Raw genomic sequence first — 24,053 nt, 5'->3', positions numbered from 1 at the left:
ACAAATTGTTGACACAAGGGTTATAGTCATTTCCATGACATGTATTCTGGAGTATGTGTATCAGCCCAGCAGTGATCTGGCTCTGCGTGACATTACAGCGAGGGGAGAGTGGCAGAGAGCACCCAGAGGTGACGGCCCCCAGCATTCAGCCTTCCTACCGTCTGCTAGGGCTGTTTGAACAGAGACACTCCAGATGCATTCTGAGCCGGAATGCTATAAATAGACCGGAGCTCTGTCTCAACTGTTCCGTCATGACGGAGTGACCCCAGAACTGAACTCTGCCCCCCCCGACAGGAAGCTGCTGGGAGCTTTACCACACATGGGCACAGACCAACTCTCTGTCTGTGTGTGTGTGTGTGTATGCGTGTGTATGTGTGTGTGTGTGTGTTGGCATCTGGAAGCTAAGCAGACTCCAGGGCAGCCAGCGTGTCATGATAAGAGGCCGACCACTTAAGATGGCCGAGTCCATCGCCGTCAACATGTTGCAGCTGAGAGGCAGAGCCCAACGCAGGTCTACTTCTGGCCGCCGGCATTCCGAAGCTCAGCGGCCACGGGGTCAAAGTTGAAATCATTTGAACTTGGACACAGAGGAGGGGGTGCACCACGCCGAGGGTAGCACTCTGATTTGTCACCACGGAGGAAAACTACAGCACAGCCCGCACTGACCATGTGTTAACCCTCATGTTGTCCTCGGGTCAAATTAGCCTGTTTTCCTATGTTAATGTTCTTTTTCACTACCCAAAATAACATGATTGATTCCACACAACGCTCTTTGGCAAATACAAATCTCTACTTTCATTAATTTTGGGGTGTCTTATTCAATTTTATAGCATTTGAAAAACAAATTGAAGTGATTTTGAAATAGTATTGAGTAAAAGTTGACATATTCCAGTCTGTGATTATCCATCAACATCCATTCCTTTCATTTTAGTCTCAATAATTCCTAATTTCTGCTTTTCTAACTCAAACATTAGGTTTAATTTCCAATAAATGAGGTTCATTGACCATGAATTCCAAAATTAACTGTGAAACTAAAGTTAATTGGTTAGTGTTACGTAGTGTTGAAAAACAAAAGTGACAAATATTGAAAAAAAGCGTCAAAAGTGTTGAAAACAAAAAAAGGGACAAAAACATAAGACGAGGGTTAATGGAGGGGCAAAGTTTTAGGCAGTGGCAGGCATTTGGAGAACAGAGATGCCAGGTGTCAGATCCACAGAAAAGAGACCCCCCCCCCCCCCCCCCCCCCCCAACCTGGCTCCACCAAAAACATAAATGTACAATTAGCCGAGAATATTTTACGTCTTGGTTCTGATTTTGCAACAAGCTCCCTTCAAATCATGTCTATATCTTACATTATACATTGGTTGTTTGTTGGTTTGCTGTTGTTTTTTTACTGTAAAACATGCTCCTGTAACAAGGGAATTTCCCCATTGTGGGACGAATAAAGTATTATCTAATCTAATCTATACACATATGTGATCCACTCGCTAATCGCCACAAGCCTAACACATTTCTATGCTCGGACTGGCCTGCCCGGAGGATAGGCTCCGGCCCACTCCGGTACAGGTACACCATGGCACGTACCAATCACATCACTGACGGTTCTGTTGGATTTTACGGGATCTACTATCTTAAAGTGCTCATATTTTGAAAAAAAAAACACACTTTTTATTTTGTGTCTCTGATGATTCTACACACATACACAAAAAAAAACTATCCATGCTGTTTTGAGTGCAATCCGGTTTCTGAATGTCCTCTGCCTTCAGACTCCGGGTGAGCTGGTCAACATCTGCACGGCTTTCTACGTCACTAGCCGAGACGAGGTGGCTCAACGTAGCATGCTAGCTCGTTCTCAATGGCAAAACACTGCTCCGACACACACTAGTTGACCATAATCTGTCCCTGTTTTACAGGTATTTCACAAGTGTCCCTTGTCTAGAAGAGGTCTCCCAGCTAATCCTGCCTTGGACTGACCAAAGCTGGAGAAAGAGTTATCTAGCTACTTACCTAGCTACTGAGCATGTGCAGCGGATGGCTCAATCTGGAGCTAAAACAGAGACCCAAACACACAGGGTGAAAACAGGATCTGCAGCAATGTGCATTACAACAAATATATATATATATATATATATATATATATATATATATATAATATATATATTTTTTTTTTTGTAATGAAACCATGTAAACCTATTCTGGTACAACCTCAAAATGTAATCATGAACCTGAACATGAGCATAACATGGGCACTTTAAGTTCTCAAATAGTGTCCGGAGCTTTATTTAGCTCAACTGCAGAGGGAGCAAGCTTTATCTGAAGACAGGCCTTCATTTCTACCCCTGTTGATGAGTGCGTGTGCTCATATCGTGCGTATGAAGATGGATTCTAAAGCCGAGCCATGTGTCACTGGACTAGTTTGTACTGTAGTGAATGTTTGTAGCAGGAGAGCAAGATAGCGCGCGCGCGCGCAAGCACACACACACACACACACACCACACACCACACACACACAACACACACACACACACACACACACCACACACACACACACACACACACACACACACACACACAACACACACACACACACACACACCACACACACCACACACACACACACACACACAACACACACACACACACACACACACGGTTGTGGTGAGAGGAGCAGAAAGGGGCTGTGTTTCCACAACTGTGTTGTAATTATGTGTTATACAACTGAATGCTGACTCTGGCTGTTCTTTTCAGAGAGTACAGCAAGAGGCTGCAGACTAACTCAGCTGGCCAGAAGTTATGTCTGGTATGGAAGGAATGAGCCGGGGAAGGAGACAGAGAGAGAGAGGGAGAGAGAGAGAGAGAGAGAGAGATGCAGAGGGAGGCCGTAGCTGCTAATCCAAACCAACCGCCACAGAGCTGCAGGCTCGCTCACATCCCCAGACTGCTCGCATCCCAAGGCAGCCGGCTGCACCTTATCACAACACGCCATGCTGCTGCGCCATGCGGCCTCTGCTACTGCTGGGGGAGAGCCGGGACAGTTGTATAATAAATACGTAATTTACAAAGCGATCGTATCGCACTGAAAGCGAATATTTTGTCACTAGCAACCTAAACGTGTCATCTGTCAAATACAGCTGCATTTTCAGCTTGGAACAAAACCGTTCAGGAGTTATTACAGCAAAAGTGGGACGTGTGTAATGTTTCCCACAACTTTAATATTTTACTATATATACTGTAATGAATGGTACTTCCAAAAGGTGTTATTTGAGATTACAGGGCTATACGTCTTTGTGAATGTCTGTTAACAACTAATGGCCGTCATTGTAAAGCGTGTATGAAGCGGTTATTGAAATGTCATGTATGGTGGATATGGTGGAACAGTAGGTTTTTCCATTTACATCATGTTTCTGTTGTGGAATATGTCGTTTCACTAGGTTTTTATGTGGGTTAGACTACTGGGCCTCCAAATAACCCCCCCCCCAGCCCGTCAGTATCTATAGGATAACATGTGAAAACTCAACCCCCCCACCCCCCACCCCCCTCCTTCCCTGGCGGGCCCAAATATATTTTCATCTATCTAAAACGGCTTTTCCATGTCTCACCTCCAGAAATTATTGTAGTAACACAGATATTTGTGCATTTACTTAAAATCCATGGAGTTACAGCCAGGTCGGGGACAGTTGAAACAGCCACTACTACTACTACTACTACTACTACTACTACGCCATGCGGCCTCTACTACTTCTACTACTACTACTACTACTACTACTACTGCGCCATGCGGCCTCTACTACTTCTACTACTACTACTACTACTACTACTACTACTACTACTACTACTACTACTACTACTGCTGCTGTTGCTGCCTCTACTACTACTACTACTACTACTGCTGTGCCATGCGGTCTCTACTACTACTACTACTACTACTACTACTACTGCAACTGCTGCCTCTACTACTACTACTACTACTACTACTACTGCTGCCTCTACTACTATTACTACTGCTGCACCATGCGGACTCTACTACTACTACTACTACTACTACTACTACTACTACTACTACTACTACTACTACCTCTATTGCTGCGCCATGCTGTCTCTGCTGCTCTGGCTGCAGCTGTAGCTGACAAAGGAGACATCATCTCTCTCCGTCTCTCGGGTTTTGTCTGCAGGGGGTACATGAAAGTTTTGCAAAAATACTAATTTAAAAATATGTCATGCATAATTACTAAAATAATTATACTTTAATATTGAATAAACTAGGTGATAGATTCTAAACACTTGAAATGTATCATTTAAAGGTCCCATGGTGCTTTTGGATGCTTTTATATAGACCTTAGTGGTCCCCTAATACTGTATCTGAAGTCTCTTGGTCCCCTAATACTGTATCTGAAGTCTCTTTTATATAGACCTTAGTGGTCCCTAATACTGTATCTGAAGTCTCTTTTATATAGACCTTAGTGGTCCCCTAATACTGTATCTGAAGTCTCTTTTATATAGACCTTAGTGGTCCCTAATACTGTATCTGAAGTCTCTTTTATATAGACCTTAGTGGTCCCTAATACTGTATCTGAAGTCTCTTTTATATAGACCTTAGTGGTCCCTAATACTGTATCTGAAGTCTCTTTTATATAGACCTTAGTGGTCCCTAATACTGTATCTGAAGTCTCTTGTATATAGACCTTAGTGGTTCCCTAATACTGCATCTGAAGTATATTTTATATAGGCCTTAGTGGTCCCCTAAGAGAGGAGACTGGGGGTGTGGCCTTGACCAACTAGCATTTGCTCGTTTGAAAGCCATGATGTCTCTCTTTCATGGGTGGGCCAAATTCTCTGGGCGGGCAAAGCAAAGAAAGGGGAGGTAACCTTGCCCCTTGTGACCTCATAAGGGGCAATATTCCAGCTCGGCCCATCTGAGCTTTAATTTTCTCAAAGGCAGAGCAGGATACCCAGGGCTCGGTTTACACCTATCGCCATTTCTAGCCACTGGGGGACCATAGGCAGGCTGGGGGGACTCATATTAATGTTAAAAAACCTCATAAAAGTGAAGTTTTTATCCCATTAGACATTTAAATGTTTTTGTTTAAAAAAGTTTTTTTTCCGCTGGTTAGGGGGTACTTGGCTTTAAAAAGCAATTCAAAGGGGATACAATACTGAAAAAGAATTTTGAAACCCTGACCTATACTAAATTCTTAAAACTTAGTGTTTGAAAAGTGCAAGTACGCGGTTTGAGACACAGCCCTGGCCTTTTTTTCTGCAGAAATGAATACATTAAGATGAAATCAGTTGTTATGTGTGTATGTTGTAGGCTGCATTGGTATGTTGCCATAGTGCAGGATCCAGTTTTCAATCAAACCTTAAATACACTACAGTTGTAGCAGAGTGTGATTAGAGTGCACCGTTGCTTTCAACTCAGGAGGTGTTGATCATGCTCAGTGTTTACCTTGGATACGTCTGGTTACCATGGCGCGGGCGGAGTATCTTCACAGATTATTGAATAAAAAGCGTGGGAGCCGCCGCTCCGGTCGGCTGAAAGCTGCCAATCAAGCGCAACAGCCTTCACACCGACAGAAAGAGTGTTTACAGTAGGTGCCAGGCAATTACTGTTGCACACATGCATGCACGCACACGCACACACCAAATTCCACAGGGGTGTGATTAGTGGTAGTGCTGTAGGATACGACTCATCAGATCTCCCAGCAGCCCTGCGAGGCCACGCAGTTATCCCTGTGATTAAAGATAGCTGCTGACGGTGCTAACTCTTCTCCTTCACAAAGAAGGCTTCGATGGAAAACTTTCAACAGCACTAAAATGGTGAGACACCATGAAAAAGTCCAGTTCTTTTGCACTGTGGAATTCGACAAGAGGTTTTCATCTTAAGTGGATTTTTGATACCTCTCTCTCTCTCTCTCTCTCTCTCTCTCTCTCTCTCTCTCTCTGCCCTTTTTAAACCAACATTAGCGTGTATGTGCAGATTTGATGTGCATGGAAATGGGACACAGCTTCACAAAAGCTGCATTGGATTAAAACTAGTGTTGTCAGTTAAATGCGTTAACAGCGTTAACGCAAACCCATTTTAACGCCGTCAATTGTTTTATCGTGAGCTTAACGTTCGTTTCGGCCTAGCATACTTTGTAGTTTTTTTCACATGCTGTTGCAACAACTAGTCCCGTTAGAAAAACTACAACACCACACCGGACCCAGCTAGACCGGATACAAAACAACAGGCACGCCGCTTTTTTTTTTTAGTCACTGTTCCATTATCTTTTACTGGGACTGTTATTGCCACTCTTCATCTCAACCCCAACCGGCCCCGTCAGACTAGGGTGACCAGACGTCCCCGGTTTCCGGGGACAGTCCCCGGTTTTGGTGACCTGTCCCCGGCCGGATCTGTCCCCGGAAATGTCCCCGGATTTCACTGTGACTGACAGACCCGATATTGGAATGAAAGAGAGAAAGTACCGACCAAATGGAGCCGATGGTCTCCAGACAGCCGGAGCCAGCGCTGCTCAGAGCTCAGAGAGGTTTTAGAAGCCGTATTTTACGATGCTAAAATGACTGATTATTTACATGGAGTCTGGTGGGTTTCGCGAACGCAAATTTGCGGACATTTATGTTTTAAAAAAGGATCTTAATCTTTAACAGAAAGGTCGACCTCCTTAGAAATCATTTCCATAATGTTTTCAGAGACTTCGAATATTAATCTGAGTCTGTCAGTAGCAAAACAAGCACTTTTATGAACATAAATACAAGCTGGACTATTATCCTATTAATTTCCATTGTAGCTTGTTTCCCTCAGCCCCTAATGAGAACAGCTCTAGGTCTAGTGTCCCCGTTTTAAGTTTTACAGAAATAAAAACATGACGTATTTTGGAGGTATATACGCTTCTGAGCTGAAAATGTCCCCAGATTTTGTCTGAGAAATCTGGTCCCCTTACATCAGACACCGCCTACCAAGAGTCTGTCCCAGGTTTCTTCCTAAAAGGAGTTTTTCCTCGCCACTGTTGCTCGCTCCGGAGGGAACTACTAAAACTGTTGGGTCCTTGTTAATTATAGAGTGGTCTATGTGTCTTGAGATAACTCTTGTTATGAACTGATACTATAAATAAAACTGAATTGAAAATTGAATGAAAGCCTAACATACACTTATAGACTTAGAAAAGACTTTGGAAAGACTAAAGTCTGACACCATCTGACATCTAAAGACAAGTTATATATTATTGAAAGACTTGAGATCTTGCAGGGTCACAATTTGCAAGACTACAACTAGATCTGTTTTGAAAAATGTAACCGAGTTAGCCGGCTGGCGCTAGCGTTTCAGGGCAAACAGATTACACAACGGTTACGTTACCGCCCCCACTGTCTTTTTGCTTCTTTTTTATAGAAATAAACCCTGTTTTGTTCATTTTGGCGTGGCAGAATAAGGAGGCTACACTTCTAATTCACACACACACACATGCACACAATTGAGGAATATCTCTTCTCATAAATGTGTAATCTGTAACAAATCATTTATTTATTAACCAGTGCGAAGATGTCCTCACCAAGGCATCCCCACCATGAACTACCTGTCCCCTAAAGTAGCGTTAAGTTTCCATTTAAACACGGCAAGACTGAAAGTTGTGGTTTTGGTCCACAGATGTTATTCATTCAAACTCAAATTATACGGCCCAGTCCGACCTGCCGATACGAGACCCTGCAAAAGTTGTCTTTGATTTGGATTTGAGGGTCAAGGAGCAGGTTGACTAACAGTTCCAATCGTGTTTCTCTCAACTGAAAAGCCCCGAACCTCAGTGAGTGACCCACCACTGATAATCTGATTATCTCCTCATGACTACTGTAAATCTCTCTATTCCTCTAACACTGACGGGCACATTACTCCTACTTTATCTTCTTTGTCTGCCACTGAGTCTTAGTATTAATGTACTATTGCTCATTAACTGCAGTGCTGCCCGGCTCCTAATATTATACGGCCCTCAAAGCTGGAGCCCAGACTGAGACCGTGGGGGGACAACCTCCTGACTGGAGAAAAAAAAGCTAATAATAAGCTAATGCCCCAGACTTTGGAATGCCCCGTACATAAAGTCATTTCTTCCAATTACCCAGTCTTCAATCAGCAAACTGCTTTGACATGGCTTCTCTGGATTTATGTAAAATAATGTGCATTGATTTCCAACATTAACACCATATACACTAGGGGTGGGGGAAAAAAATCGATTCTTAGATGCATCGTGATTCTCTCTAGAACGAGTCGATGCTCAGTTCTGATGAACTTTTATTTAAAAGTTCCTGTCTCCGGACATTTTCAAATCAGAAAACAGAGTGACTGAAAGAGGACGGGATAATGGACGACGACCTCGAGTTTAGGCAAGAGTGCAGAAAGAAATGCACAAAAATGGCCAAAAGTAAAAAATATTAAGTTTTGTATATATATATATACACACACATGATCTAATAAGACATACATAAAATAATGACATACATAAACACATATAGGCTGTTCATCTACTTTATCACATTACATCTGACCACCTCATGTTCTCCACCTTTATATCACAGAATATTGCAATGTACTTAAAATCACAATAATATTGTATTGTGGCATAAGAATCGTGATGATATATTGGGAGGTGTCTGGTGATTCCCACCCCTACTGTATACTCGGACAGTTTTCTTAAAACTATTTTTTTTTTTTAAATCCATATATATTGCTGTGCTCATCATGATACGTACAGTCTAGTCAGATTGTTGCCGACACACAGCTCTAATATGAGTGAAGTCATGTAGACTCCTGTTGTGAGTGCATAACAACTTCAAGAAGATCAACAAGTTCCAAAGAGAGAAGCAGGGCTCAGAGGACAGGGTTGCAGAGCGAGAGACAGAGTATGACTCAACAGTAAAACATCCAGCTCTGGTTAGCCCCCGCATACCACTGCGTGTCACGCAGACAACTCCAGGCCAGAGAAACACAGGAGAAACCAGGGTGTGTACTTTCACTGGGTTGTGTATATTTCGGCTTTTTCAAGAGCCTGGGAGATGATAGGAGAGCTAAAAATAGTGTTAGACAGCCAACATGTTCTCACTAACGGTCTTCTACACAATTGTCTCTCTGTTGGAGCTGACCGGGGACCCACAGACGGCTCCTCCGGCTCCGCCGTTTTCATCTGCGTTGCCAATCTGCGTGTTGTGCTAACCTCAGCACATGTTGCTAACAAAGCTAAAAGTTTACGGGCGCACTTGTTAAATGTGCTTCCATGTTACGTGCATCAATCTACATACCGTGGACTCTGCGTGCGGCAGCGTGCATCGGACCGTGACCCCCGTACCGTGACCCCCGTACCGTGACGGATACACAAACCTGCTACAGCCATAATTCATAATGTTTATCCCTTGGTATTCGGGTCAAATTGATCCATTTCAAATTTGTACAAGACGAAAAATGGTACAAAATATACATTTGTACTACCTGAAAATCACCGGCATTACCTTTAATAGTATTCATCTCTATGTTTATTCAGTACATATCCATGTCTTGCACTTATGAAACCAGTGTATATCCTGCACTTACTGCTATTTCACTTCTGGTTAGACCTAAACTGCATTTCGTTGCCTTGTACCTGTACCTGTTTAATGACAATAAAGTTGAATCTAATCTGAATCTAATCTTATATTTTCTGTGATAAACACATATTCCTGACTCAATTCAGAAAATTATTCTAGATACGACCACTTTTGTTTCTTCCATAGCGGATTTTTAACATGAATTATAACCATATGACAAAAAATGAACCCCACTTCCACTTTTAATTATGTTCTAGTAGAGACTGATTGCATTCCCTAAACATATATGTTATCTTAATTGTTTGAAATTGAGATAAAGACAAGATTTGTTAATAGATTATGAAGTAAAATTTTATTTCAGAATTATTTAAAAAAACAAACAAATAAGTCACGGGTCACTTTGACCTGAGGGACACGAGAGGGTCCCTTGTCCGCACAACGGAAACCCATGTTCTCGGTTTAAATGTCCCGGTGGTCATGAGGATTCTTTACAGGAAATGTCTTCTGTCCTCACCACAGCACTCGTTCCTCTCTCTCTCTCTCTCTCTCAACATACCTACCCATTTTTCGCATTCCCAGATTTCCACACTTGATGTGAAACAGTCCGAAAACCCAGCCAGCCTCTGAGAAACTGCTTTTAGTCAGCAGAGGGGAGACCGTGCAACATGGACGCCAAGAAAACACTCGCAGTCCCTTCTGTTGACTTGCAATGGGAAACTGAAGAGCTGAGGATATCAAGGTTTCTACTGCAAACTGCTCAGATGGTTTTCCCGGGTCGCCCTTCCTCTCCTCGTGTTAACCAGTGGGAGCTCTGTAAAGACAGCTAAACGTTGGGGGGGAATTTGGCAGGGAGGACATTTTCTGCCTGAACACCGGTAGCGCTAACGGAGACGTAGCTAACGCTATGGATAGACGCTGTTCTGATTTGGGTGCCTGGGTCGGATGTGGTCCGTCTCCCGACACTTCATTGAACTGCCGTTAGCGTCGTTAGCACCCAGCGCCGGAGTTAAGTTCTGTCCGGGGTTCGGGTTGCTGTAATGATAGCGCTGGCTGCTAGCTGGCTGGGGGCTAACGGTAACTGCATGTCTCGGGCTGTTGTCAGCTACGTGCAAATATCTTGTGAAAGCACCAATAGTCAACTCGACAATATTGTTGCCGTGTTGATATTCAGGTATTTGGTCAAATATGTTGTGATATTTGATTTTCTCCATATCGCCCAGCTCTACTTTAACATAATGAGATTTTATACCAGGAAAAGACAACACTTCCAATGTCATTCATTAGGCAATATCATTAAACATTCAATATCTAAGACGATATCTACTCTCATATATTGATATAACAGCGATATATTGCCAAGCCTTAATGAAAACACTATATTTTATAATGACATTGGCCCAAAAATGTCTTTAATATCTTACTTAAATATTAATGTTTTTTACAGGCCTTTTTTTTTTAAGTAGGAAAGGGAGCCAAACTACTATAAAAAATATTAAACAAGACTAATAAGCAGACATTCAATGCCTTGTTTTGGTTCTTAACATTCACTACAGACATTTAGGTTGTTACCAAATATTGATTTGATGTGTAGTCATAATCTCAACAGTTACAGGTTTATTACACCTCAAAGATAAACACAATGTGGATGTAAAATCCACAGAGCACTTATCAATACGGTAATAATAATTAATAATAGACCGTTTCTGTCTGTCTGGAGGAGATGCTGGTTGGCTGGATTGCTGGCTGTCTTGATATTAATAACCAATCCCTTCTCTTTGCCTCTGGATCAGGAAAAGCTGGTATGAATGGAATTGGGACCATGCTGACCAAGCAGCCAAACTGTACAGAGAGACAGAAAAGGAAACAGCTGGAGTGAGAAGGAACAGATGTGCAACTCCTCTCTGTCACCAGGCTGAGAGAACTGTCTGTGATTTGCCGATATATCACGCCTTGCCCGTTTCCTTTTCTGGATTTACGGCTTTGTTTTCAGCCCTGGCGAACATCTCTAGATCAGATCTTTAAAATATAGATGTGTAGGCTTGTTAAAAAACTTGTTTTGCCAATCAAATTCATTTTAATGTGTTGCTCTTTAATCCCAGCCATTGTTAAGCTGGGACTTCTTGCCCCAAACCTTTCCATCTGGGTTTTTACATTGCTATTCCCCACTAGGAGGCCTTTGAAAATGACATGGACGTTTCTTTGTTATGATCCCCTTCTTTGCATAAACATATTATTCCCATGTTAATCATACATATATCATATGATTAACACATTTGTATTCCCTGGCTTTTAATCCAGCATGAGAACTGTATGTTGTATTTGTCTGGTGTTGTATTCTGTCTATTTAATGTTCCATGTCTATGTAAAGCACTTTGGTCAACCTGGTTGTTTTTAAATGTGCTTTAGAAATAAAGTTTGATTGATTGATATCACACCTCTAAATCTGAGGCCATGATTCTCAGTAGGAAACCGATGGAGTGCCTTCTTCAGGTAGGGAATGACCCCAAATGAAGGACTTAAAATCCCTTGGGGTCTGGTTTGCAAGTGAAGGGACAGCGGAGCGGGAGATTGGTCGGAGAATCGGCGCAGCGGGGGGGGGGGGGGGGGTAATACATTCAATTTACGCTCCGATGTGATGAAAAGAGAGCTGAGGAAGAAGGCAAAGCTCTGGATCTACCGGTCAGGGTTTGTTCCTACCCTCACCTACGGTCATGAAGGGTCATGACCCAAAGAACCAGATCCAGGGTACAAGCGGCCAAATTCATTTCCTTGTTTCTGATATTAAGACGAGACGCGCGTGACTTGAATATCTCACATTCACCAACAAAAAGTACAGCAAAACATGTCAAACCGTCCTGCCAACCTGTGTTCATTTTAACATCAAGGTACACTGTAACGATTTTTCACTGTAACAATTTTTTCACTCTGATCTTGCTTAAATCTTGTCAGCTCTCTGCAGCGGCACCCCCCCCCCCCCCCCCCCCAGAGAAAAACCAGAGATGAGACGTACAGGATGAGTTAACTTGAGGACAGCTACCCTCGTTATTGTAAGTGCAATGATAAGATAAAGTCCAATAAGAACGTTATCAAACTGTATGTGTCCCAGGCCAGGATAGGAAACTAACTAACAAGGTAAAGAAGCTACTGACACTTATGTTCAAATTTGATTCATTCAATAAATTATTATTTTTTTGGCTTAAATCCACCAGCCATTTGGAGCATCCTCAGCCTTATTGGTAAGGTGCTAGGAAAACTCAGCCTAGAGTCATTTTTATTCTCCTCCATTTTTAAGAACTAGACAAAAAAAAAACGCAGTTTTTTGCAACTTTCTCTGTCTCCCGCAACTTCATTGCAACAAACATACAAAAAACATTGCAACTTTTATTGCAATTTTTGACAAAAGCTCCTGCAACATCAGGCATTTTGGGGACGTCTCAAAAAAAGGCCCCAAAAATCTGTTGTACAAATTAAATATGAACTTTCAAAAAGAAGAATTGTAATCATCTTTTCTCTCTCTTTCCCTCATTTTATTGGATTTTACAAATCTCGCCATAGAAAAAAAAAAAATATATATATATATATAAAAGGACTTCCATTAGAGAACATATTTTCAGCCATATTTGATGTTCCCATGCACCCAAAGGTTACATTATCTTAAGAGAACTGTTTTAGCTCGTCATAACTCAAAGTCAGCATTGACTTTAATAGTAAGCTGCGATTTTGGCCGGTGACCTGTAGAGCAGAGGACCATAGACGAAATCTGTTTCTGCCATACTGAACCACATGGTAGTGGGTGTTGGAAGGCACACATTGTTCTGTTGTCTCCAGCTGGACTCCTATGGGACAGGGTGTCCTCAGCCTGATATCAGAATTAAGAAGAGGTGCAACATGCCTAGTGGGTAGAGTGGGCTCTGCAGTTCGATCCCCTATGTTCTTAAGCAACAATGTGCCCTGTGTATCTAAAATAATCTCACTACTGTGGACTTCCTGATCCACGCACTCTGTATGTTTTATTTTGTAGGTACAGTACGTAATCAGTCTGTGTGTGTGTGTGTGTGTGTGTGTGTGTTGAATGGTGGCCAACGCCGACACTAAATTGACCCGTTTTCCTATATCAATGTTCTTTTTAACTACCCAAAATAACATGACTGATTCCACCCAACGCTTTTTGGCAAGTACAAATCTCTACTTTCATTAATTTCGGGGCGTCCTATTCAATTTTATAGCATTTGGAAAAAAATTGAGGTGGTTTTGAAATAGTATTGAGTAAAAGTTGACATATTCCAGTCTGTGATTATCATCAACATCCATTTCTTTAAGTTTAGCCTAAATAATTCCTAATTTCTGCTTTTCTAACTCAAACATTAGGTATAATTTCCTAAAAATGAGGTTCATTGAACATAAATTCAAAAAATAACTGTAAAACTAAAGTAATACGTTGTTGAAGATGTCAAAAAAAAGGGACAAACATTGGAAAAAAAAGCAACAAAAGGTGTTGAAAAAAGGGACAAAAACATAAGAAAAAGTTAAAAACATTGATAAAAGTATCAACAAAAGTGTTGATTTTCGATTGTGACGGGCAGACAACACAGGGGTTAAACACGATTTCCTACAGTACGTCTCTGCTCACATTCAGCCAGACTCCTTCAAACTCTCCCATTCAGAGGACTGTCCCCACAGTCTGGGACAGAGCAGAGAGCTGAGACACCACTGATGAAGACATATGTCCTCGAGTCAGACGAGGAGACCCATGTAAGCAGCTGAGAGCAGCCTGGCTCACACTGCTGGAATATAGCTGCATCTGCTTTATCATTATCATTATGGGGGGGGGGGCAGTAGCTCTGTTAGTAGGGAGTTGGGTTATGGGAACCGGGGGGTTAAAGTCCCCATACGGACCAAAGTATGGAGGTGGACTGGTAGCTGGAGAGTTCACCTCCTGGGCACTGCCACGGTGCTCTTGAGCAAGGCACTGAACTCTCAACTGCTCGGGGCGCCTTTCCATGGCCCCCGACCCCCCCCCCCTCACTCTGACATCTCTCCATTTAGTGCATGTACAGGTACTGAGCATGTGTGTGTAGTTCAACAACAGAGAGTAAAATTGTAATTTCCCCTTGCTGGATTAATAAAGTCTACATTATTATTATCCTCCTCCACAACATCTTATCCACCACTAAAAAAAAAATCACAAAGAAAGGCAACTTTCCATGGGCAGCCCCCCCATTATGACATCTCTCCATTAGTGCATGTATAAGTACTGAGCGTGTGTGTGTAATTCAGCAACAACAGAGTGTAAAATTGTAATTTCCCCTTGCGGGATAAATAAAATATGCATTATTATTATCATCCCCCTCCTCCTCCTCCTCCTCTCCTCCTCCTCCACATCAGCTTATCCACCACTAAAAAAATCACAAAGAAAAGAGACTTTCTTGCAACTGTTCACTTGAAAATCATTCTCAAGTAATAAAATAATAAAAAGATCAAATGAATGTTAAAGCTGTTCCAGTGACGCCATAGGTTAGTATAGGGCCATGTACGTCCATTAATGTGGCTAAAATCCTAGCTGTAGGCACAACACACACACACACACACCACACACACACACACCACACACACACACACACCAACACACACACACACACACACACACATACACACACACACACACACACACACAAAACACACATTAACACACATTAACACACACTTGGAGCTGCAGCGGTGCAGAATGAAGAACTGTGCCCGGAGAAGGAACGCTCCACCGGGCTGCCTCGTTGGAGAAACTTCCCAACAACACGAAGCCGAGAGCAGGCAGCAAACGCTGCTTTTCTTACCTTGTTGCCCCGAGGTCAGACCCCAGATCTTTTGTCTTCTAACTCCGCTCGGATAAGTCCCGGGACTCTCTGACGCATCTCGGTCCTCTCTCTACATGACCGGCGCCCGCAGCAGCGGTCCCATCCCGTCCGGATCCGTGTTCGTGGTCAGGCTGCTGGGCGCTGGTTGGGAACACACTGCGCTGGGTCCATGCTGAGAACGAGACTGTCCCCGTCAAGCTCAACAACAGTACACTGCTCACATCCGGTGATGTTTTTCAAAATAAAACCAGCTTGAGTGACTGACCTGTTGTACACATAAACTGTTCATATTAATCAATATATATATATACATATATATATATATAAAACATGAAACCCCCATTTAATTTTTGATACTTTACGTTTTAAGAGACAGGTTTATGACTGAAGGGTTAGGGTTAATTAAAATGAATACATAATTAAAGTTAGATAACCCTTGTGTTGTCTCCCCTTTGTGTTTTTCTGGGTCGACATTTTGACATTTTAGTGTTTTTTTTTCAACACTTTTGTGTCACTTTTGTTATGTTTTTGTCGATTTTTAACAAGTTTTTTGTCACTTTTTCCAATTATTTTTTTCTCACATTTTTCCAAATATTTTTGTCACTTTTTTTTAACAAGTTTTTGTCACCTTTGGCGATTTTTTGGACACTTTTTTCAGTGTTTAAAAAAAAAAAAGTTTTGTTGATTTCTTTCTTTTCCTGCGTTTTTGAAGCTTTTTCCAACATTTGTCACTTTTTACACGTTCTTTGCTCCTGGTTCTAACAGGAAGGTTAAGTTTCAGGTTTTTATTGTGTTACTTCCCCTCGCTTTATTTCCGTCAGTTGGTTACATTGGGTAGGTGAAATATCGTTTTACAACAAATGTAGTTTATCAAAAGGTTTTACAATAAAGGTTCCCCAGACCACATGGTACCACCGGAGCCAGCGCATGCGTACTGCAGACGTTCTGTGAGTCCACTGTAGAACTGTGTCGGGACTACTTTAACTGTCTATGGTTGGGACCATAGACGAAATCTGTTTCTGCCATACTGAACCACATGGTAGTGGGTGTTGGAAGGCACACATTGTTCTGTCGTCTCCAGCTGGACTCCTGTGGGACAGGGTGTCCTCTGCTGGTACAAGAGGAAAATACACCTTGAAGCAGAGAAGCGCTCATTGGAGCCCTTGTGTTGTCTTCCTTCCCTTTGACCATGCCACTTTTGGTTTTTCTGGGTCAAAATTTGAACTTAAAACTTTAACCCCCAACATTTTGGTCATCTTTTTTGACATTCTTGTCACTTTCCCGATGTTTTGGAAACTTTCCAGACGTTTTTGTCACTTTTTTTCCCCATATGATTTTGTCACTTATTTGAAGTTTTCGTTGTTTTTTTCCCCACATTTTTAAAGCGTTTCCATTATTTTCGTCAGTTTTTTTCAATGTTCTTGTATCAGATCTTTTTTAGATGTTACATAACAAAAATAATCATTTGTTTTACCTTTGGAGAGCGTGATATGGAACCATCCATTTTATTTATTTTTTTGACAATTTGTGCTGTGTGAGAACACAGGTAAAGTTGTCGATATTTAACAAATTATTGGCCTAAGTCTCCTCTTATGTGCCATGCAGTATTTACAGGTAGAATGGCAAATCACACAATTGCATAGCTGATCTGAAATATCCTAAGCATTGTTCCAGGGAAGTCTTCTGTCTTTGATACAGAAGAAAAGTTCCACCGAGACTTGAACTCAGATCACTGGATTCAAAGTCCAGAGTGCTGACCATTACACCATGGAACCTGGAGGAAGCTGGTGTACTGGGTGAAAACACAGGTAAAGTTGTCAATATTTAACAAATTATTGGGCTAAGTCTCCTCTTAGGTGCCGTGCAGTATTTACAGGTAGCATGGCAAATCACACAATCCACAATACCATTGTATTGTGCTGACCATTACACCATGGAACCTGGAGGGGTCAGGGGAACTGGGTGAGAACACAGGTAAAGTTGTTAGATATACGTAGGTATCTGAAATTGATAATGTGCTCGTAGGGCAAGTTCTTGCTTTTCCTTTTTGCAAATCTTTTCCCGTGGCAAAAATGATTGGCTTAAGTCTCCTCTAATGCACCAGGCAGGTAAAGTCAATATTCGACGTCTCCTAGAAGCAGTGAGCTAAAATAAATATCAATTGCAAAGTCACACAATGTTTCAACCTTATGTGAAATTTAAACTAATATGCTTAGTTTACAGGTTAGAAGAATCCCACTTTTTGTGCATTCTGTTAAAAACTAATGATTCAAGTGGCCGGTTTAATCACATCTTTTAGAGGATTTGCTTGAAACAGCCTTCATTTCCAAAAAATGGAAAATGACTCGTAGTGTGATTTTTGCGAGGATCAGTACTAAACAAAGATGTTTTCTTTAGTCTGTAGGATACAATTTGTAGGCCGGGACGCCTCTGCAGCACCACAATACTTTATTCAGAAAGATTTGACATATATTTTGCCTGTAACAGAAGTAAGTCCCACCAGCAATATTGCCCCCCCCCCCCCACATGATTTGAATATCATATTGCAATCACAATATTGCAATCAATTGTGCAACCCTATTCTAAACTACCAAGTATTTTTTCCCAAAAAGTCTTCTGTCTTTGATGCAGAAATAAGGTTCCACCAAGACTTGAACTCAGATCACTGGATTCAAAGTCCAGAGTGCTGACCATTACACCATGGAACCTGGAGGGGTCAGGGGAACTGGGTGAGAACACAGGTAAAGTCAATATTTGAAGTCTCCTAGAAGCAGTGAGCTAAAATAAATCTCAATTGCAAAGTCACACAATGCTTCAACCTTATGTTAAATTTAAACTAATATGCTTAGTTTACAGGTTAGAAGAATCCCACTTTTTGTGCATTCTGTTAAAAACTAATGATTCAAGTGGCCGGTTTAATCACATCTTTTAGAAGATTTGCTTGAAACAGCCTTCATTTTATCAACAAAAGCAAAGCTGCAGAAGGTGTCCCTCAATTAAATCAATGTAAATATGTGCAAGAATTTTATAATCCAATCACACAATGCTCAGCCAAATCGGAATTTTGTAGGTATTGTGCTAGGAAAGTCTTCTGTCTACGATGCAGAAACAAGGTTCCACCGAGACTCGAACTCGGATCACTGGATTCAAAGTCCAGAGTGCTGACCATTACACCATGGAACCTGGAGGGGTCAGGGGAACTGGTTGGAAACACAGGTAAAGTTGTCAATATGTGAAGTCTCCCAGACGCAGGTAGCTCAATTCTATCATGTTCTATCATGCCAAGTTCTTGCTTGTGGTTGTCACAAATTATTGGCTTAAGTCTCCTCTTATGTGCCAGGCAGTATTCACATGGAAAATATATTCACAGAAAAAAACTGCAGACGGTAGCCCTCAGACAAATCGATGCAAAAGAGGGTGTGGACTTTTCTAATTCAATCACACAAAGAAACTGCATTTCAATTTCTGATATGGAAAGTTCCAAGTATTGTGCCAGGGAAGTCTTCCGTCTTTGATGCAGAACTAAGGTTCCACCGAGACTTGAACTCGGATCACTGGATTCAAAGTCCAGAGTGCTGACCATTACACCATGGAACCTGGAGGGGTCAGGGGAACTGGGTGAGAACACAGGTAAAGTCAATATTTGAAGTCTCCTAGAAGCAGTGAGCTAAAATAAATCTCAATTGCAAAGTCACACAATGCTTCAACCTTATGTTAAATTTAAACTAATATGCTTAGTTTATAATTTAGAAGAATCACACTTTTTACTTATTCTGTTAAGAACTAATGATTCAAGTGGCCGGTTTAATCACATCTTTTAGAGGATTTGCTTGAAACAGCCTTCATTTTATCAACAAAAGACAAGCTGCAGAAGGTATCCCTCACTTAAATAAATGTAAATATGTGTAAGAAGTTTATGATCCAATCACAAAACGCTCATCCGAACTGGGATATCCTAGGTATTGCACCAGGGAAGTCTTCCATCTTCGATGCATAATTAAGGTTCCACCGAGACTTGAACTCGGATCACTGGATTCAAAGTCCAGAGTGCTGACCATTACACCATGGAACCTGGAGGAAGCTGGTGTACTGGGTGAAAACACAGGTAAAGTTGTCAATATTTAACAAATTATTGGCCTAAGTCTCCTCTTATGTGCCATGCAGTATTTACAGGTAGCACGGCAAATCACACAATCCACATTTACTTTGCTGATCTGGAATATACTAGGAATTGTACCAGGGAAGTCTTCTGTCTTTGGTGCAGAATTAAAGTTCCACCGAGACTTGAACTCAGATCACTGGATTCAAAGTCCAAAGTCCTGACCATTACACCATGGAACCTGAACAATGGGCAAGGATGTTTACAAGCAGAAAATGTATCCCAGCTGCAGCACATCTTGCTATGCTACAGGTAAATATAGGATTAAGTTCTGGTTGACAAAAACCCAAATTTCTGATATAGAAACTTTTTGAAAATGGGTCCAATTTGACCCGCAGACAACAGGAGGGTTAAAGGCTGCATCCATTGTGATGATGATCAGCGTGTGATTGGTGCTTTCATCCACTTTACACAGACTGAAAGCAGCTGAAGTGACTTTTCTTAGCTATGTCAGCCCTACATACCTGCTTAGTGCTGCTGGCTTGGATTTTGCTAACAGAAAAACTGCAGAAGGCAGCCCTCAGTCAAATAGATGAAAAAAAGTGAGGGGATTTTTCTAATTCAATCATACAAAGAAATTGTATTTCCATTTCTGATATGGAAGATTGCAAGTATTGTGCCAGGGAAGTCTTCCTTATTTGATGCAGAATTAAGGTTCCACCGAGACTTGAACTCGGATCACTGGATTCAAAGTCCAGAGTGCTGACCATTACACCATGGAACCTGGAGGAAGCTGGTGTACTGGGTGAAAACACAGGTAAAGTTGTCAATATTTAACAAATGATTGGTCTTAGTCTCCTCTTATGTGCCATGCAGTATTTACAGCTAGCATGGCAAATCACATAATCCGCATTTCCTTTGCTGATCTGGAATAGCCTAGGTAATGTACCAGGGAAGAGTTCTGTGTTTGTCGCAGAATTAAGGTTCCACCAAGACTTGAACTCAAATCACTGGATTCAAAGTCCAGAGTGCGGACCATTACACCATGGAACCTGGATTTGACAGGGGAATTAGTTGTAAACACAGGTAAAGTTCTTAATATGTGAAGTCTCCAAGACACAGGCAGCTCAATTCTACCATGTTCTCACAAATTATTTGTTTAAGTCTCCTCTTATGGGCCAGGCAGTACTCACATGGATTCAGCACTCCCATTGAGTAAGATGTTTACAGGTAGCATGGCAAATGAAGCAGAAAATGGATCCTAGCTGCAGCACATCTTGCTATTCTACAGGTCAATGTAGGATTCACTTCTCTGGTTTTGTATTAGACTAGACTTGTTGACAGTGCATGTGTCATGACATACATGTTCCATCTCATGAACATGTTATAAGTCAGGTGTCTCTGAAGGATGAAGCTTCAATAGATCCATTACCACTGGAATGCTTACTCCAGTTTAGACTTAGATGAGGAACTAAGGTTCCACCGAGACTTGAACTCGGATCACTGGATTCAAAGTCCAGAGTGCTGACCATTACACCATGGAACCTGCAGTGACCAGGTGAACTGGTTGTAAACACACGTAAACTTCTTAATATGTGAAGTTTCCTAGACACAGGTAACTCAGTTCTATCATGTTCTCTCATGTCAAGTTCTCGCTTTTGGTTGGTACAAATTATTTGCTTAAGTCTCCTCTTATTTGCCAGGCAATATTCACATGGATTCATTACTCCCGTTGAGAAAGATGTTTACAGGTAGCATGGCAAATGAAGCAGAAGATGTATCCTAGCTGCAGCACATCTTGCTGTTCTACAGGTCAATGTAGCATTCAGTTTTCTGATTTTGTATTAGACTAGATTTGTTGACAGTGCATGTGTCATTGCATACATGTTCCATCTCATAAATGTGTTAGTAGTCAGGTGTCTTTGAAGCATAAAGCCTCAATAGATCCATTACCACAGGAATGCTTACACAAGTTTAGACTTAGATGAGGAACTAAGGTTCCACCGAGACTTGAACTCGGAGCACTGGATTTAAAGTCCAGAGTGCTAACCATTACACCATGGAACTTGAACAATGGACAAGGATATTTATAAGCTGAAAATGTATCCCAGCTGCAGCACATCTTGCTATGCTACAGGTAAATATAGGATTCAGTTCTGGTTACCAAAAACCCAAATGTCTGATATAGAACATTTTTTAAAAAGGATCCAATTTGACCCGAAGACAGCAGGAGGGTTAAAGGCTGCATCCATTGTGATGAGGAACAGCGTGCGATTGGTGCTTTCATCCACTTTACACAGACTGAAAGCAGCTGAAGTGACTTTGCTTAGCTGTGTCAGCCCTACATACCTGCTTAATGCTGCTGGCTTGGATTTTGCTAACAGAAAAAAACTGCAGAAGGTAGCCCTCAGTCAAATTGATGCAAAAGAGTGGGTGGATTTTTCTAATTCAATTAAACAAAGAAACTGTTTTTTAATTTCTAATATGGAAGATCCCAAGTATTGTTCCTGAGGGGTCAGTGGAACTGGGTGAGAACACAGGTAAAGTCAATATTTGAAGTCTCCTAGAAGCAGTGAGCTAAAATAATTCTCAATTGCCAAGTCACACAATGTTTCAAGCTTACGTTAAAGTTAAACTAATATGCTTAGTTTATAATTTAGAAGAATTACGCTTTTTGTGTATTCTGTTAAGAACTAATGATTCAAGTGGCCGGTTAAATCCCATCTTTTAGAGGATTTGCTTGACACAGCCTTCATATTGTCAACAAAAGCAAAGCTGCAGAAGGTATCCCTCACTTTAATCAATGTAAATATGTGCAAGAATTTATAATCCTAGGTATTATGCCAGGGAATTCTTCTGTCTTTGATGTAGAACTAAGGTTCCACCGAGACTTGAACTCGGATCACTGGATTCAAAGGCCAGAGTGCTGACCATTACACCATGGAACCTGGAGGAAGCTGGTGTACTGGGTGAAAACACAGGTAAAGTTGTCAATATTTAACAAATTATGGGCCTAAGTCTCCTCTTAAGTGCCATGCAGTACTTACAAAAAGATGTGTACAGGTAGCATGGCAAATGAAGCAGAAGATGTATCCTAGCTGCAGCACATCTTGCTGTTCTACAGGTCAATGTAGGATTCAGTTCTCTGGTTTTGTGTTAGACTGGACTTGTTGACAGTGCATGTGTCATTGCATACATGGGGTGCACAATACGAGGAACTGATCTAATTGCGATTATTTTGACTAATATTGTGACTGGGTAAGGATTCGCAATATTTGAGAAAATTATCATTTTTGTATCATTATTCTCATTTTTATTGAAAAATATTAAAATCTAAAAAATGGAAAATGACTCGTAGTGTGATTTTTGCGAGGATCAGTACTAAACAAAGATGTTTTCTTTAGTCTGTAGGATACAATTTGTAGGCCGGGACGCCTCTGCAGCACCACAATACTTTATTCAGAAAGATTTGACATATATTTTGCCTGTAACAGAAGTAAGTCCCACCAGCAATATTGCCCGCCCCCCCACATGATTTGAATATCATATTGCAATCACAATATTGCAATCAATTGTGCAACCCTATTCTAAACTACCAAGTATTTTTTCCCAGAAAGTCTTCTGTCTTTGATGCAGAAATAAGGTTCCACCGAGACTTGAACTCAGATCACTGGATTCAAAGTCCAGAGTGCTGACCATTACACCATGGAACCTGGAGGGGTCAGGGGAACTGGGTGAGAACACAGGTAAAGTCAATATTTGAAGTCTCCTAGAAGCAGTGAGCTAAAATAAATCTCAATTGCAAAGTCACACAATGCTTCAACCTTATGTTAAATTTAAACTAATATGCTTAGTTTATAATTTAGAAGAATCACACTTTTTACTTATTCTGTTAAGAACTAATGATTCAAGTGGCCGGTTTAATCACATCTTTTAGAGGATTTGCTTGAAACAGCCTTCATTTTATCAACAAAAGACAAGCTGCAGAAGGTATCCCTCACTTAAATAAATGTAAATATGTGTAAGAAGTTTATGATCCAATCACAAAACGCTCATCCGAACTGGGATATCCTAGGTATTGCACCAGGGAAGTCTTCCATCTTCGATGCATAATTAAGGTTCCACCGAGACTTGAACTCGGATCACTGGATTCAAAGTCCAGAGTGCTGACCATTACACCATGAACCTGGAGGAAGCTGGTGTACTGGGTGAAAGCACAGGTAAAGTTGTCAATATTTAACAAAAGATTGGCCTTAGTCTCCTCTTATGTGCCATGCAGTATTTACAGGTAGCACGGCAAATCACACAACCCAAATTCCTTTGCTGATCTGGATTATACTAGGTATCGTACCATGGAAGTCTTCTGTCTTTGATGCTGAACTAAGGTTCCACCGAGACTTGAACTCGGATCACTGGATTCAAAGTCCAGAGTGCTGACCATTACACCATGGAACCTGAATAATGGCGAAAGATGTTTATAAGCTGAAAATGTATCCCAGCTGAAGCACATCTTGCTATGCTACAGGTAAATATAGGATTCA

At 41.4% G+C, this 24,053-nt stretch overlaps 1 protein-coding gene and 11 non-coding genes across 12 annotated transcripts in view; all 12 read right to left on the bottom strand.

Annotated features, from left to right (window-relative positions):
• LOC116694542 (uncharacterized) overlaps positions 1 to 15,616 on the bottom strand; it is a 73,181-nt gene extending 57,565 nt beyond the window's left edge. The window contains exon 1 of the mRNA XM_032524290.1: positions 15,393 to 15,616. The gene's annotated coding sequence lies outside the window, so the exon portion shown is untranslated. The remainder of the gene's footprint in view (positions 1 to 15,392) is intronic.
• Positions 15,617 to 17,116: 1,500 nt separating this feature from the next.
• trnaq-uug (transfer RNA glutamine (anticodon UUG)) lies at positions 17,117 to 17,188 on the bottom strand. The gene has a single exon. It is a non-coding gene; the product is annotated as a tRNA-Gln (tRNA).
• Positions 17,189 to 18,049: 861 nt separating this feature from the next.
• Positions 18,050 to 18,121, bottom strand: trnaq-uug (transfer RNA glutamine (anticodon UUG)). The gene has a single exon. It is a non-coding gene; the product is annotated as a tRNA-Gln (tRNA).
• Positions 18,122 to 18,524: 403 nt separating this feature from the next.
• trnaq-uug (transfer RNA glutamine (anticodon UUG)) lies at positions 18,525 to 18,596 on the bottom strand. The gene has a single exon. It is a non-coding gene; the product is annotated as a tRNA-Gln (tRNA).
• A 342-nt stretch (positions 18,597 to 18,938) lies between these two features.
• trnaq-uug (transfer RNA glutamine (anticodon UUG)) lies at positions 18,939 to 19,010 on the bottom strand. The gene has a single exon. It is a non-coding gene; the product is annotated as a tRNA-Gln (tRNA).
• A 403-nt stretch (positions 19,011 to 19,413) lies between these two features.
• Positions 19,414 to 19,485, bottom strand: trnaq-uug (transfer RNA glutamine (anticodon UUG)). The gene has a single exon. It is a non-coding gene; the product is annotated as a tRNA-Gln (tRNA).
• A 739-nt stretch (positions 19,486 to 20,224) lies between these two features.
• Positions 20,225 to 20,296, bottom strand: trnaq-uug (transfer RNA glutamine (anticodon UUG)). Its single transcript has one exon. It is a non-coding gene; the product is annotated as a tRNA-Gln (tRNA).
• Positions 20,297 to 20,986: 690 nt separating this feature from the next.
• Positions 20,987 to 21,058, bottom strand: trnaq-uug (transfer RNA glutamine (anticodon UUG)). The gene has a single exon. It is a non-coding gene; the product is annotated as a tRNA-Gln (tRNA).
• A 1,330-nt stretch (positions 21,059 to 22,388) lies between these two features.
• Positions 22,389 to 22,460, bottom strand: trnaq-uug (transfer RNA glutamine (anticodon UUG)). The gene has a single exon. It is a non-coding gene; the product is annotated as a tRNA-Gln (tRNA).
• Positions 22,461 to 23,153: 693 nt separating this feature from the next.
• On the bottom strand, positions 23,154 to 23,225 carry trnaq-uug (transfer RNA glutamine (anticodon UUG)). The gene has a single exon. It is a non-coding gene; the product is annotated as a tRNA-Gln (tRNA).
• A 403-nt stretch (positions 23,226 to 23,628) lies between these two features.
• Positions 23,629 to 23,699, bottom strand: trnaq-uug (transfer RNA glutamine (anticodon UUG)). The gene has a single exon. It is a non-coding gene; the product is annotated as a tRNA-Gln (tRNA).
• Positions 23,700 to 23,895: 196 nt separating this feature from the next.
• Positions 23,896 to 23,967, bottom strand: trnaq-uug (transfer RNA glutamine (anticodon UUG)). Its single transcript has one exon. It is a non-coding gene; the product is annotated as a tRNA-Gln (tRNA).
• Between the last annotated feature and the right edge of the window lie 86 nt (positions 23,968 to 24,053).

This window comes from Etheostoma spectabile, chromosome 8 (genome assembly GCF_008692095.1).
Source record: "Etheostoma spectabile isolate EspeVRDwgs_2016 chromosome 8, UIUC_Espe_1.0, whole genome shotgun sequence".
In the NCBI taxonomy this organism is placed as follows: Eukaryota; Metazoa; Chordata; class Actinopteri; order Perciformes; family Percidae; genus Etheostoma; species Etheostoma spectabile.
This window is presented reverse-complemented; position numbering and strand designations above follow the sequence as displayed.